Raw genomic sequence first — 13,784 nt, forward strand, 5'->3', positions numbered from 1 at the left:
AAAATGAATCGTTCGTGTAGTAAATACGGAAGCGCATTGCTGCCGCTTCCATAATATACAAGAGTCTAAGACCTACTAAGTTCCCCTACCCACAGTACAAAGGTTATACATTGCGATTAATGTAACTCACAGAATCAGAAGCGTTATGAATAAAACGAGACGCGTCCAGATCTCGGTTAATAAAGATGACAGGACGCCCATTATGCAGTTTTCAGTTGAATTCTCTGCCTTCATTTTCTCCTTCACAAGTAGTTTTGTTTTGTCACGGTTCCCTGTGTAGAAACTGTATTTATACTGAGGCTTTAATGGAGGCGAAGACTTAAGAGTCGTCTTAAAAGTCCAAGAAACGTTTTCTCTGAAGTATTTTAATTTACCTTTAATTTGATTGAAAGTAATGAGCAATATAGTGAAATTATTACTAAACTTTCCTTCTTGTTAAGTCAAACTTACTGTTATACATTTGCTATTATAGCGCTCTCGGGTTCACGTGGGTATGCGCCCTCGCCGCTGCCGCCTGAGGTCGCCCCCCCCACCGATGGGGACTCGAATCGAAGCCTCCGACGTCACTCAACAGGGACCCAGCCAGTTGAGCTAAAAGGAAATCTCCCCGCGTGAACCCGAGAGCGCTACGTTATATATTTGTATGCTTTGGTGACATCACACTATGTTTAGAGTGCTACAGTATGTCATTTCGGTCAACTTCAGAGTTTATCTGTAGATTACATAATTATCAGATTTATGGTTTTACTTCAACTTTGTTCTCACAGAAATATGTGAAGAAATATGGAATAGTGAAGTGAGTGATATACGTTATTACTTCTAATCACACAAGGCCAAATACTTTAAAATATGTTTGAGACTGATGAAACCAGCTTTAAGGAAAATATGAAAATCAGAAGACATTTCTGTAAATGTAAAAACATTGTGACACAAACCTTAAATTGAAGGCAAGTTTTAAAAAAGACACTTGTAGATACAAATAAATACAAATACACACAATGTTTATGTATATATACCTTACTATAAGTGACAGCATATTTGATAAGGATTTAATTTAAAAAAATCTCAAAATGACACAATTGAAAACCAAGGGGCAGTGCATGGAGGCACTTTTGCACATGGAGAGTTGTGTAAGTCTGGGTATCCAGTCATACTGTCAAAGATGATTTTAGCTGCTTTTAAGAAATGGCCAATAAGTTAGTTGGATCTGCTGCAACCTTTGAAACATTATCTAATAAGGACAGATGATGGATGAATCATATAATGAGAGCAGCCTTAAGCAAACACCTGCTGAGCCCTCCTGGCTATCTGTAATTCAATTATGGTTACAGGTTCACTGAAGTCAACATGTCATTGTTCAAAAATGTTGACCATTACAATAAATAAAAAAATATTTTAGTGACATAGAGGTAATGTCAAGAGATTCGATGCACAGCATGAAGATAATTGCAGTTGAAGTAGTTTTATGAGACACCACACACTGTGAGGAGTGGAATGTGGCATAAAACATCAAAATTATTTTTTTTCATCAGAGAACTATAAAAGGGCAAAAAGTATTCAGACCTTTCCTATAATGTCCTATTTTGTGAAATTTAAAACGATGCATTCATATTTCTTAAAAAATATATATATTTTATTAAAAACCAAAATGCTCAAAGTGAAATACTTCTAAGGGTTTAAAAAACTACAGCAAATTCTGAAGAGAAAAAAATACATTGAAGCAGAATCGTAACATAATGATGTTGCCACCCTGCTTGACAGAGTGACTGAGTGATGCACTATGTTGCACTATGTAGGGTATGTGTCAGGTTTAACACTGCACCTCGACCAAAAAGTGCTTAAGATAAAAGTTACAGTTTTCTTTTCTGCAGTATGACAGTATTTGTCTCGTCTATGTAGTATCACGTACAGTAGATGCTTTGTTGCTAACCCTATGAGACATTCAAGATGGGTTTTTTTTTTCAGTTTCATACAAGCCCCCATTGTTGAGTGACCAGAATATTATTGACCCATGGACATTTTCCCATCACAGCCACCTAACTCATCCACTCATGATGAGTGATGAATGAGTCCATTTTTCTTTCATACTTTCTATTTATTTTTTCTTTCAATGTGTGGAGTAGGTTGTTTATATGACAAATATTAATCGCTACTGCAAAGTGTCTTGACTACAAGATTTAAATAAACAAAATGTGAAAATTGGGCAAGGGTCTGAAGACACTGCATCTATCACTGTGTTGTCTTCATGACAATTTAGAGTGGTCATGTCCATTGTGTACTTAACAGCCAAGACTATATAAAAGTGTTATCACCCATATTATGTTCATTTTTAAAGCAATGTCTCACACTGTTGCAGAGAAATAAAGCAACATAAGACGGACAAACGTATAAAACAAGATATTTCTAGTCTTTCCCTTTCTGTACTCAGAATGGAAGGAGATGAGTAGAGTAGAAACAAAGATAATGTACTTTGCTTTAACTTGGTGTTGTAGCTGATGTTAGAGAAATAAAGTTGCACAGGAAAAAGTACCTCTGACTCAGAAACCTCTGTAGGTTTCGTAGTGGTGCTCTCTGTCAGCACTGCTCTGTTGTAATTATTACAGAGGTCTTCATCAGAGTAATGATGTCCTCCAAGGCTTGGCTGTGGGGAAAATCGCAAGAAGGAAAAAAAATTAATTAGTCTTATGACTTTTAGAATTATGTACATTTAAAACTCAAGTACTCAGCCAACAAACTCATACAATGAAACTATACTTACAGTACAAGACTTGTAACTTGTCATCAGTATATCACACATCCCATGAACACATGGGATCACAAAATCCTATAATCAATAATAAAATAAATATAATAAATATCTAGATATTTAAATTGATTGTATTTTTCAAGCATAAGCTCCATAATTAAGAAGGTAATGGGTACTACAGTACAAGCAACAAAACCCAGTATAAATGTTAATCAACATTCTATTATGATGCCAAAATTAAGTATCTGTCATGCCCTCTACACCTAGAGGGCACTGCTCTTCTGTCCTGTTCTTAGTTCCCTGTGATTATTCATGTCTTTCCGGTTTGTCTTGTTGTGTAGCCTATTTACTTCCTGTGTCTGCTCTGCTCCTGGCTCAGCATTGAGGGTACGGATGTCATGAGACCCGCCTAGTACCAGGTCTCCCCACGTCCGTGGCCTGAGGACATAAGTTTCTGCCTCGACATAGTCTGACCCCCTGAGCCTGGGCTAACCTCTGTGTTGCCCCTTTTGGTGCTACGCATAGGGTCTTTGCTGTTCTCCTTGTCATTCCATGGCATGCCCATATATCATATATTCATGCCAATGATATATATTCATTTAATTTATTTATTATTAAATTAATTACGTTATATAAAATAAATTAATTACAGTACATGTATAGTACGAGTATATTATGTTTACTGAGCATATGAGGCATTAAGGTGGGAAAGATTAATATAATTGAACTAAAGATATTGTCTTTTCAGCTCATTCAGTTTGATCTTAAAACCTGTTATATCTATACATTTATGCGGACTGTTCTTTTTAAATAATTGTTATTTATCTCTTACTTTCTTTGATAAGGATTCTTAAACAAATGTTATAATGGAGTTTTCATGATTTTCACAGCCTCCAATATCATAAATAAATGGTCAGAACTGATAAGGTACACTCTCCTTCAAGGCAAATGAGGGAGGTCTGCCCACATCCTTTGATAAGATTTATATCATTTATGTCTCCAAGGGCAAATTTCAATTGTTTACAGGCTGAGGGTCAGACTCAGATATTGTGCCATCTTAAGCCTCATCCAGGTTAAGTGTCTGATTGAAGTTGTTTTCCAGAGACATTTAGCTTTTGTAGTTTCTGAGCTTGCAATAGTTCACACCTATACATACAGTATTGTTACAAATAGGAGGTAAATCAGGAAATAACCAAGTAGGTAAATCAGATTTTATTGTAAAGATTTTGCAGAGTGGTTGACATAGAGGCACCTGAGCTCTTTGCACATCTTATGAAAAAAGAATAATAATAAAAGCAATAATTCAAGCACACTGGGTTAAACACATATTTCTTAATAATGACTAACAAAACACTAAACTATACATAATATAAACATACAACACACAAGTTACACTATTTACAAATTTAAGATTAAGATCACTTTATTGGCCATATACAGTTTCTTGTATTAGGAATTTGTCTTTTCACATACCCCAACTTGCTTTCCATGAGAAACACTTACAAGGAGAGAAGCCTGGTGGTCAGAGCACAGGGTCAGTCATTTATATGGCACCCCTGGAGCAGTTGGGGTTAAGGACCTTGCTCGGGGGCCCAACAGAGTAGGATTCCTATGCTGGCCGCAAAACCAGCAACTTTCTATCCACAGGTGCAGATCCTGCCAGAGATCAAAGCACCCAGAAAAACCTTAGACTGCTACCAAGTATATACAGTAACTCTTAAATAACACCTACAAAGGCCAAAAGAAGAAATAAATTGCCTTGTAAATTTAACAGAATAAACATGCAGTTCATTCTCTCTCTGTAAACCTGGATGTTAGAAAATGAATAGAAACCAATCTCCCTATGCTGAAAATGCATCCACTAACAAGGAAAGACCATTTTTAAACCAAGGTATTTTTTACACAGGAAAACAACAACAAAATAGCAAGCTCTCTGAACAAGGTTCAATTACTTAACTCCAGTCTTTTGGGATTATCTGAATAAGGAGCTCTCTCCCCTACTCTCTATTTGGCTCCCTGTTTTATACTGCCTTCCTGGACAATCATTTACCCACAACTTAATTAACTAAGGTAAACCAAAGTAAACTTTATGATTGCTTTAATCACTTAATCTGAACATCTACATCTCAGTAAACATCCCCTTACTTTCAAGCTGGAAATGTCAACAATAACCAGTTGTTATCCATTGTATCTAGATTCACTTCATAACAATATTAAATATCCTGTAATGCTGCCTGAGATGTGGCAGTGACATTAAGTAGCATGGGGCTCAGTTACAGTTAGTGGGAAAAGCAGGGAGGCTCCAAGTATTAGAATGGTGTAGAGCAGTAGTTCTCAAACTTTTTGGACCAAGTACCACCCCTGATCAAACCAAAGCATCCAAGTACCATCTACAAGTCATCTTCTCATAGGAACCCAGAAAATCTCAATGACCAACATGAGTGCGTGTGTGCGCACACACTCACATACACATATAATAAATATTATAATAAACTTTATTTGATATAGCACCTTTAAAGGTGGCTTTACAGAATGACAAAAGGAACAACAACAACAACAACAATTAAAAATAATAAAAAAGCACCATTTCAGTTAGAGGGATGAGCCTGTTTAGTCGAACAACGCAGATGTGAATTCATTGGTCGAGCCTTGATACAATTCACAACAGAGTCTAACAGATTTTAAATCGTCAGGCATTTTCTTGATGGCCAAGGCCTCACAGTAGATGCTGCAGTTTATATCTGGAGCAACCTCTCTAATTCGTGCAACTACACCGCTGTGTCGGCTTGTCATCGCTCTAGCACCGTCTGTACAAACTCCGATGCATTTTATCCAGTCGATGCCATTCTCTTTGATAAATTCATTCAGAAGCTGAAATATGTGCTCTCCTGTAGTTCCCGTTGGTAGAGGCTTACAGAACAGAAAGTCCTCATGGGACATGCTCTAAAACCCGTATCTAACATAAACGAGCAAATTGCTCAAATCAACGACATTTATAGAGTCTATAGATCTAATTGCAGTGAAAAACATCTGCTCATCTTAACGCGCTCTATCGGCGTACTTTTAATCAATAATGAATATCAATAATTCTATGAGTGGCTGTGTCTTTTGGAGGGGGCAGCAGGTCAAGCTGTTCAGCAGCTTTTTCTCCACACATAATAGTGTCAGCTGTTTGGCAATGGTAAACAAAGTACTTCACAAGTAGTTTGGAGCTTACCTGCTTTAGCAATTGGCAAACTTGCATTTTTCCCCGTTTCCATTTCAGGATTTTGTCTCAGAAGTTAAAAGAAGTTTTATTTCATGCACATGGGAGCAAAACACAGAGATGCTCTGTGTTTTTTTTCTCAAATTAACCTAGAACAGTTCTTAAATATTTTTCTATCACGCTTTCCTGTGCTCACAAGATTGCCAGCGTTCGTAGTACGCATTTCTATGCTTTCCTGTGCTTATAACATTGGCATTGTTCCAAAATCACGCACGTTCTCCTACCTCCCTATTTGTTGGCAATAACTTTTTTAAATACAATTGGTCACTGCGTTTGTAGCACTAGTTTGTGAGGACCTCGAGTTGACCTCAGAGGAGGTCATGAAAAGACTGAGGTGTGAGGGAATGAGACCTATGTGGTGACACCAAAGGCAGTGTATTTGGAGAACAGGTTTCTAAGGTTGGAATACTGGCAGTGAAGAACTCAGATCACCTTAGTAAAGAGGTTTTCTCACCTGAGCCTTGGGTCTTAGAGATTCACTAAAAAAGGGATATAAAAGACAACACTGCTCTTGGAGAAGAATAAATGTGAGAGTAGAAAATAAATACAAAAAAGCTGTGATGGATGTATCATCAAGGACTCACCTGGTTCACACCCTTAAGTGGCTGCCACACCACATGGCATCACAATCCATTAACCAGTTCTCAAACAAAAATCATGCATTCCTTAAAATGCTTGCTGCCTATAATTTGAGAATTCGTCTTTTATCTGTGCCCTAATCAAAAGCCTTCTGAAAATCTAAATACACAATATCCTATATTCTGTGAGTCTATTACGTTTCTTGCATATTCAAAGACCCCTGACACATGAGTTAAGCAAAACCTACTGTTGCAGTAGGGGGGGCGTCTTGAAGGGTCAGCACCTCCCTCTTCCTGCAACACCTCTGGGTGATCAATATTAGAGAACTGGTATGATGACGAATCTACAGCAACAGGTTCGGGTGATGTAGATTTACTCTTGAATGTGCTGCAACACCAGCTGATTAAAAAAAAGAACTACAAGATGGTAGTCTGCTTCTACTTAGTTCGCTTAACCCTTTTGTACTTCATTGTATGGCCTTCACAACACTGTCATATATACCTTGCTTGAAGTTAAGACTTCGTAAAGGGATTGATCCCCATAAAGAAGTCAGTGAGCTCAGAAGCAAAAAGCATCCCTATGGCAAGATCATCCTAAGATTTTCTATTAGATTCTCATTTTCTGCTTCCATTTTTAGAAACTTTCCTCATTTCTTCCTCCTTTAAAGTGTGGGTCCAGAAGTTCAATAATGTCTTCAAAGACTTCAGCTCACAATCATTGTGCAGCACCCACAATCCTCTTCACTTTTGAACAAAATCTTAAAAATTCATTTATTGCAGCTGTCCACAGTTTATACATTATCCATTATACGAGTATATTATACAAGTAGTTTACACAAGCATGCATTAAATGCTGAATGTTTCAACTCATCCAGTGACTCTGTAATGAAAATGACTTCACAATGCTTTTACAGTTAGTCTAGGTTTATTCTCAATAAGGTTCAAGATGTACCTAAAAGTGCAGCATAAATAATTATTCTTGAAAGTTCTAAAAATGCCCTGATCCACAGGTTGAGGTCTATTATGTCTGGGAATAATAAGATGACTTCAGTGTTGGGATGCAAATACTGTACACATTCTTCACTGACTGGAGCATTATCCATTATCCAAAATGAGTAGCACCTTGAATGCAATAATCTTTTTGGCAAGATACTACACTACTTCATGAACAAAACAGTTCTATAAACATTCCAGTTGTAATCCATTCTTTTGCATTTGCACATCAGAAGAAATTGAATTGTTTTTTGTTCCTTTTTAAAGAAAGGGATTTAAGAGCAAAGTAAAACATCAAAAGGCTTGATGAGATACTCTCCTGGTGCATTTCCACAAGTCTTTTACAGCTTTGAAACTAGGTGGAAACTTTTCTTTTTTTAGAAATCAATATCCAGTTAGTCATGGGTTTCCAGTATAGACCTGTTCAATCTCAATTGATGATGTATTCTGGTAAATAACCTCTCTTCAGTAAGTTTTATAAGTTAACAAGGGAACTTTTTAATTCCTCAGCATTTTTTAAAAGTTTTGAATCCACTCTTTTCTGGCTTGAAATTATGTTTTCTGAGGTTTCTGACCTTTCAACTATTCCAGAAGATGATCCTGGATGTTTTTGGACTTTTCACAAATCACCAGGCTTGTTAAAGGCCGTTTGTTTTTGTTATGGGCTTTGATCCAAATGTTTAATGCTTTTATCATTATTATACATGGATATCCTCCCCACTAAAGCTAAAGTTTCACCACTGGTAAGCTTATCTAAAAATTGTAATTTTGATATTGATATTATAATGATATTATCCTTTGAGGCCTTTTGTCAATGGTTTTATTGCCTATTTTCTTTTCAAATCTTGAGGTCAGAAAAAAAAGTGCTAAAATGAAGAAGTTACTGTTCTACACCAAAATCCACAGTAATGACACAAAAGAAAGCATTATACCTCTTGCACTGGGTGTAAAGCATGGACTTATTGTGAATGAATATGCAGAATAGACATGAGCACATGAGTAAGCAGTTGCTTCCCATGGTTCCCAAACTCTAAACCATAATTTTTGTTGTTTTGTTGGGGGGAGCCGAGGCATATCCCAGTAAGCAACAGGCACAAGGCGGTGTACACCCTGGACAGGCTTGAGTCCATCACAGGGCACGCACAGACTGTCAAGCCCTCTACAGCCAGAGGGCGCTCCTTCTCTGTCCTGTCTCTTGTTTCCGGTGCTTTGCTGTCCTTCCGGTGTTTCTCTCTCTGGGGCTATATATTTCTGTGTCTTTCATTTGCCTTCGCTCAGCATTGACGTTCGGTTGTCCTGAAACCCGCCTAGCACCAGGTCGCCCCACGTCCGCTACCTGAGGGCATAGGTTTCTATACGGCATTTCCTGAACAGCTGAGCCCGGGATAACCCCTATCTCACCGCTACGTATAGGGTCTTTTCGCTCTCCTGCCATTCCACGGTTCGTCCTTTCCAACATCCGTGATACAGACACAATCACACACATGCTCACATTCACACCAGGTCCAATTTTCCCAGAAACCATTAACCTACCAGTATGTGTTTGGACTCAAACTCCACAAAGATAACACACCTTTTTTACAGTCTAAGTCCTATAGCTATACCTCCTCCCTCTTCTTTTGAGTGTCTTGTTTTAAATGTTTCTATCCCCCAATCTACTATTATTGCCACAGTTTACAGACCACCCAAACCCAGTGGAGTCTTCTTAGGTGAGTTTGCTGATTTTCTCTCATTCTTATCCCTTACATTTAAAAGGATCCTTATTCTAGGGGACTTTAATATACACATTGATTCAACTTCCTCCAGTCTGGCTAAAGACTTCCTTTCTCTTTTGGGATGCTTTGACCTTGCTCAGTTTGTTTGTACCCCTACACATAACAAAGGACACACCTTAGATCTAATTATTGCAAATGACTCCTTTGTCTCCCACTGCTCCCCCCTTGATCTAGGCCTCTCTGACCACTTAGCCATTCTCTTCAATCTGGAATTACCTGTTTCTAACACTTCCCCCTCACGCTCTGTAAATTTCCGCAACTGGCGATCAATTGATCACCCAAGGTTTGCAAATTCTGTTCTGTCCTCCTTATCCTGTTTCTCTTCCTCTGACCCTCTAGAGGACAAAATACAGTTACTTGACAATGCTCTTTTATCTACCCTCGACACCTTTGCTCCTTTAAAAACTCGAACCATCTCCTTCTCTCGCCCTGCCCCCTGGTACAATGACCATCTGCGTTTCATGAAGGCAGCCTCTCGCAAACTTGAGCGTAGGTGGCGTCTTTCCGGCCTAAATGTACATTATCAGGCCTGGAGAGATTACTTATCTGATTATAAGGTTACTATAGAGTCTGCTAGATCCACCTACTTCTCTCACATCATTGAAAATCACCAAAACAATCCCAGACATCTTTTCTCCACCATCAACAGACTGCTCAAGCCAAACTGCCCCACCACATTACCTGCCTCATCACAACTTTGCAACACATTCTTAGATTTCTTTAGTTCTAAGATTGACAACATCCGGCATCACATTCTCTCCACTACGGATATAATTTCCACACCTCCTCCCTCCTCATCCAACTTCTCTGGTTCCCGTCTCTCCAGCTTCTCTCTTCTTGACTCAGCATCCCTAAACAAACTAGTTACGCGCATGAAACCCACCACATCTATTTTAGATCCCATTCCCACCACTTTATTCCAGTCCTGTTTCTCTTCTCTCTGTCCCATTGTCCTCAATATAATACATGAATCCTTGAGCACCGGCATTGTACCAACGGTCCTCAAAACTGCTGCTATTACCCCAGTGCCAAAGAAGCCTAACATGGCTCTCGACAATCTTAACAACTTTCGCCCCATCTCCAACTTACCCTTTCTCTCTAAAATTCTAGAACGTGCTGTCACACTTCAGTTACATAACCACCTCATGACAAACAACCTTTTCGAACCCCTCCAATCTGGCTTCCGTCAACTTCACAGCACAGAAACCGCCCTAGTCAAAGTCACCAACGATCTCCTAATAGCTTCTGATTCTGGTTCTCTTTCCATACTCATCCTTCTTGATCTCAGTGCTGCCTTTGACACTGTTGACCATAACATCTTGCTTTCTCGTCTCGAGACTGTGTTTGGAGTCTCTGACACTGCCCTCAAATGGTTTAAGTCTTACCTCACTGATCGCTGTCACTTTGTCTCTCTCAATGGGTACAGGTCTGAAATTGGTCTTGTCAAGTCTGGTGTCCCTCAGGGCTCAATACTGGGCCCCTTGCTCTTCAGCATTTACATGTTCCCACTTGGTCAGCTTTTAAGATCACATGGCCTCAGCTTTCATTTTTACGCTGACGATACTCAAATATACATCCATACCAAACCCGACACTGATGTGGCTGTCTCTATTCTATCTAATTGCATCTCTGACATAAAAATTTGGATGACTCAAAACTTCCTTCATCTTAACTGTGACAAGACTGAAGTCATGCTTATTGGTACCCCCCATCAACTTCGCAAAGCCAGTCCTGTAACCCTGTCTGTAGATGGCTCTGTACTTGAGCTCCAATCAAAATTGAAAAACCTTGGGGTTATATTCGATTCTGGCTTAACATTCGACCCACATGTACAGCATACTGTCAAAACATCTTTTTTTCACCTCAGAAATATCGCAAGACTACGCCCTATGCTATCATTAACTGTGGCTGAAAAGCTGATCAACATATTTGTATTCTCTCGAATTGACTACTGCAATGCTCTGCTCCCTGGGGTATCTAAATCTACTCTGAACAAGCTGCAGTATGTCCAAAATTCAGCAGCCAGAATCCTGACCAGATCTAGTGCAAGTGTTCACATTACTCCTATCCTGGAGTCCTTGCACTGGCTTCCGGTCAAATTCCGCGTAGACTTTAAAATCCTCATGCTCACCTACAAGGCTTTACATGGCTTGGCACCTCAATACCTGTCTGAACTTTTATCGCCCTACTCCCCACCTCGCAACCTCCGCTCTTCAAATTCTGCCCTCCTTACTGTCCCCCAAGCCCGTCTACATTGTATGGGCGACAGGGCCTTCTCCTGCTATGCCCCCAAGCTCTGGAACTCCTTGCCCAAGGATATTAGAGAGTCACCTTCTCTAAACTCCTTCAAATCCAGACTCAAAACCCTCCTTTTCAGAAAAGCCTTTACTTAACTGGTTCCATTCTTCACCCCTCTGCTCTTCTTAATACCATCTTCCACGGTCTCCTCTATTGTTATTGTTGTATTGCTGTAATTATAATTGTGTCCTGTCTTGTGAAATTTTTCTTATTTATTGTTGTAGTCTTCTTATTTATTGTTATTGTCATCCTGTAAAGCGCTTTGAGAAGCCACCTTTAAAGGCGCTATATAAAATAAAGTTTATTATTATTATTATTATAACATCCCAGGTCCAGAATTGAGCCCAGTACCCAGACACTGTGAGGCAGCAATGCACTGCATCACCGTGCTGCCCCACTCTTGGATTCTCAAATCTTTAGCCTGGGGTTGCCAGATCTGGTTGCAGAAGGACAACCATGTATTCTCAGATTCTGTGGTTGCCGATAATGGTTTACTGTACTAATTTAATACATCAGTCAATTTGCTTTCAATGTGTAGCAAAAAAAGTTTTGCTTTGATACCATACACTAGATCATAACATTCTTTGACATCATGACATCAATTTGTACAGGTAAATAATGAATACTCTGAGCCTACCAGGGTAAAATATAGAGTCCCTCAAGGTTCAGGGCTTGGTTCTTTGCTGTTTTCCCTTGGTCATATAATTCGTAAACATGACATTAAATTCCGCTGCTATGCAGATGATACTCAGCTGTACATATCAGTCAAACCAGATGAAGTATTTCAATTTGCCAAGACAGAAAACTGAAAGACATTAGAAGCTGGATGGCTAGCAACTTTCTTCTGGTTAATTCTGACAACAGAAGTGCTGGTACTTGGTCCTAAGGCTGCTACAACTAGGCTAGCTGAATGCTTGACTGTTAACGGCTTCTCTGTTGCTCCCAGTACAGTAATTAAAGACCTATGTCATGCTATAAGTATTACTATAGATTCTGATCTTTCATTTGATATTCACATTAAAAATATTTCTAGCCTTCTTCCACTTTAGAAACATTGCCAAGCTTAGGAGGCTGCTATCTCTCCGTGACGCTGAAAAATTAGTCCCTTATTATCCTTCTTGTACACCTCGATCACCTTACCTCATTGTTCCTAGAATTAAAAAATTCACAGCTGGCAAAGAAGCATTTTCTTAGAGCTCCCCAATTATTGGAATAGCCTCCCCAAAGATGTGTGGGATTCTACAGAGCCCGGGAGGAGCCATCAGCAGGAACAAAAAGTTATATCTTTTTATAAATAACGAAACCATTCCCTTGTTTTCTTGAATTCGTGCGCATTAAATAATATTTTCTCTTTCCTTCATTTTCTTTGTGTCACGGTAGTGACACGCACATGGAAAGTTTAGAAAGCGCCAGCATTATCCCTAGCTCCTAACAATGCTGTCAAACACTAGTTAACACGTTGCTGTGTCTTTATATTAGTACAATAAACCCAACTATCTGACACTGCTGTAGATTAGGATAATGGATAGAGATGAACTGATTAAGTTTTATTTTGGTTTAGGGATTATTAGGGGCATTGTAACTACTGTACTTTTGAACTGCTAGTAAGAACTGCACCTCTCTTTCACTGCTAGTACCACACCTGTCCTTGCAAATGAAAGATATAGAAAATGTTATTTCGTCCGCATGGATTAAAGAAAATGAGGGAACAATTTAGCTATTTTGTGCGCAAGAATTGTAAATCGTTCCCTCTATATAACTTTTTTTTCCTACTGATGGCCCCTTCCAAGCTAAGAACATATTTGTTTAGTCAAGCTTTCAGATAACTATTTAGGAATAGCAAGACATGCAAACTACCAATTTCTGTTTTCATTGTCATTCACTAATACTTTGTTATCTTTTTTCTATCCATCCATTGTGAGTTGGACTGTTTGGAGCCCCAGGTCCAGAATCCAGCTCCCTTTACTGGTCGTAAAACCAACAGCCAATCCTCTACAATGCCCTTACAAGAGAAATCTCAACTGGTAGGAAACCAATTGAACATTGACACTGTTGGACATTAACATACATGATCGTACTTTTCCCACCATAGAATACAGATGACTTTCATTTATGTTAATCCTAATTTA

The sequence above is a fragment of the Lepisosteus platostomus genome, chromosome 19 (assembly GCF_059453375.1).
Source record: "Lepisosteus platostomus isolate fLepPlt1 chromosome 19, fLepPlt1.hap1, whole genome shotgun sequence".
In the NCBI taxonomy this organism is placed as follows: domain Eukaryota; kingdom Metazoa; phylum Chordata; class Actinopteri; order Semionotiformes; family Lepisosteidae; genus Lepisosteus; species Lepisosteus platostomus.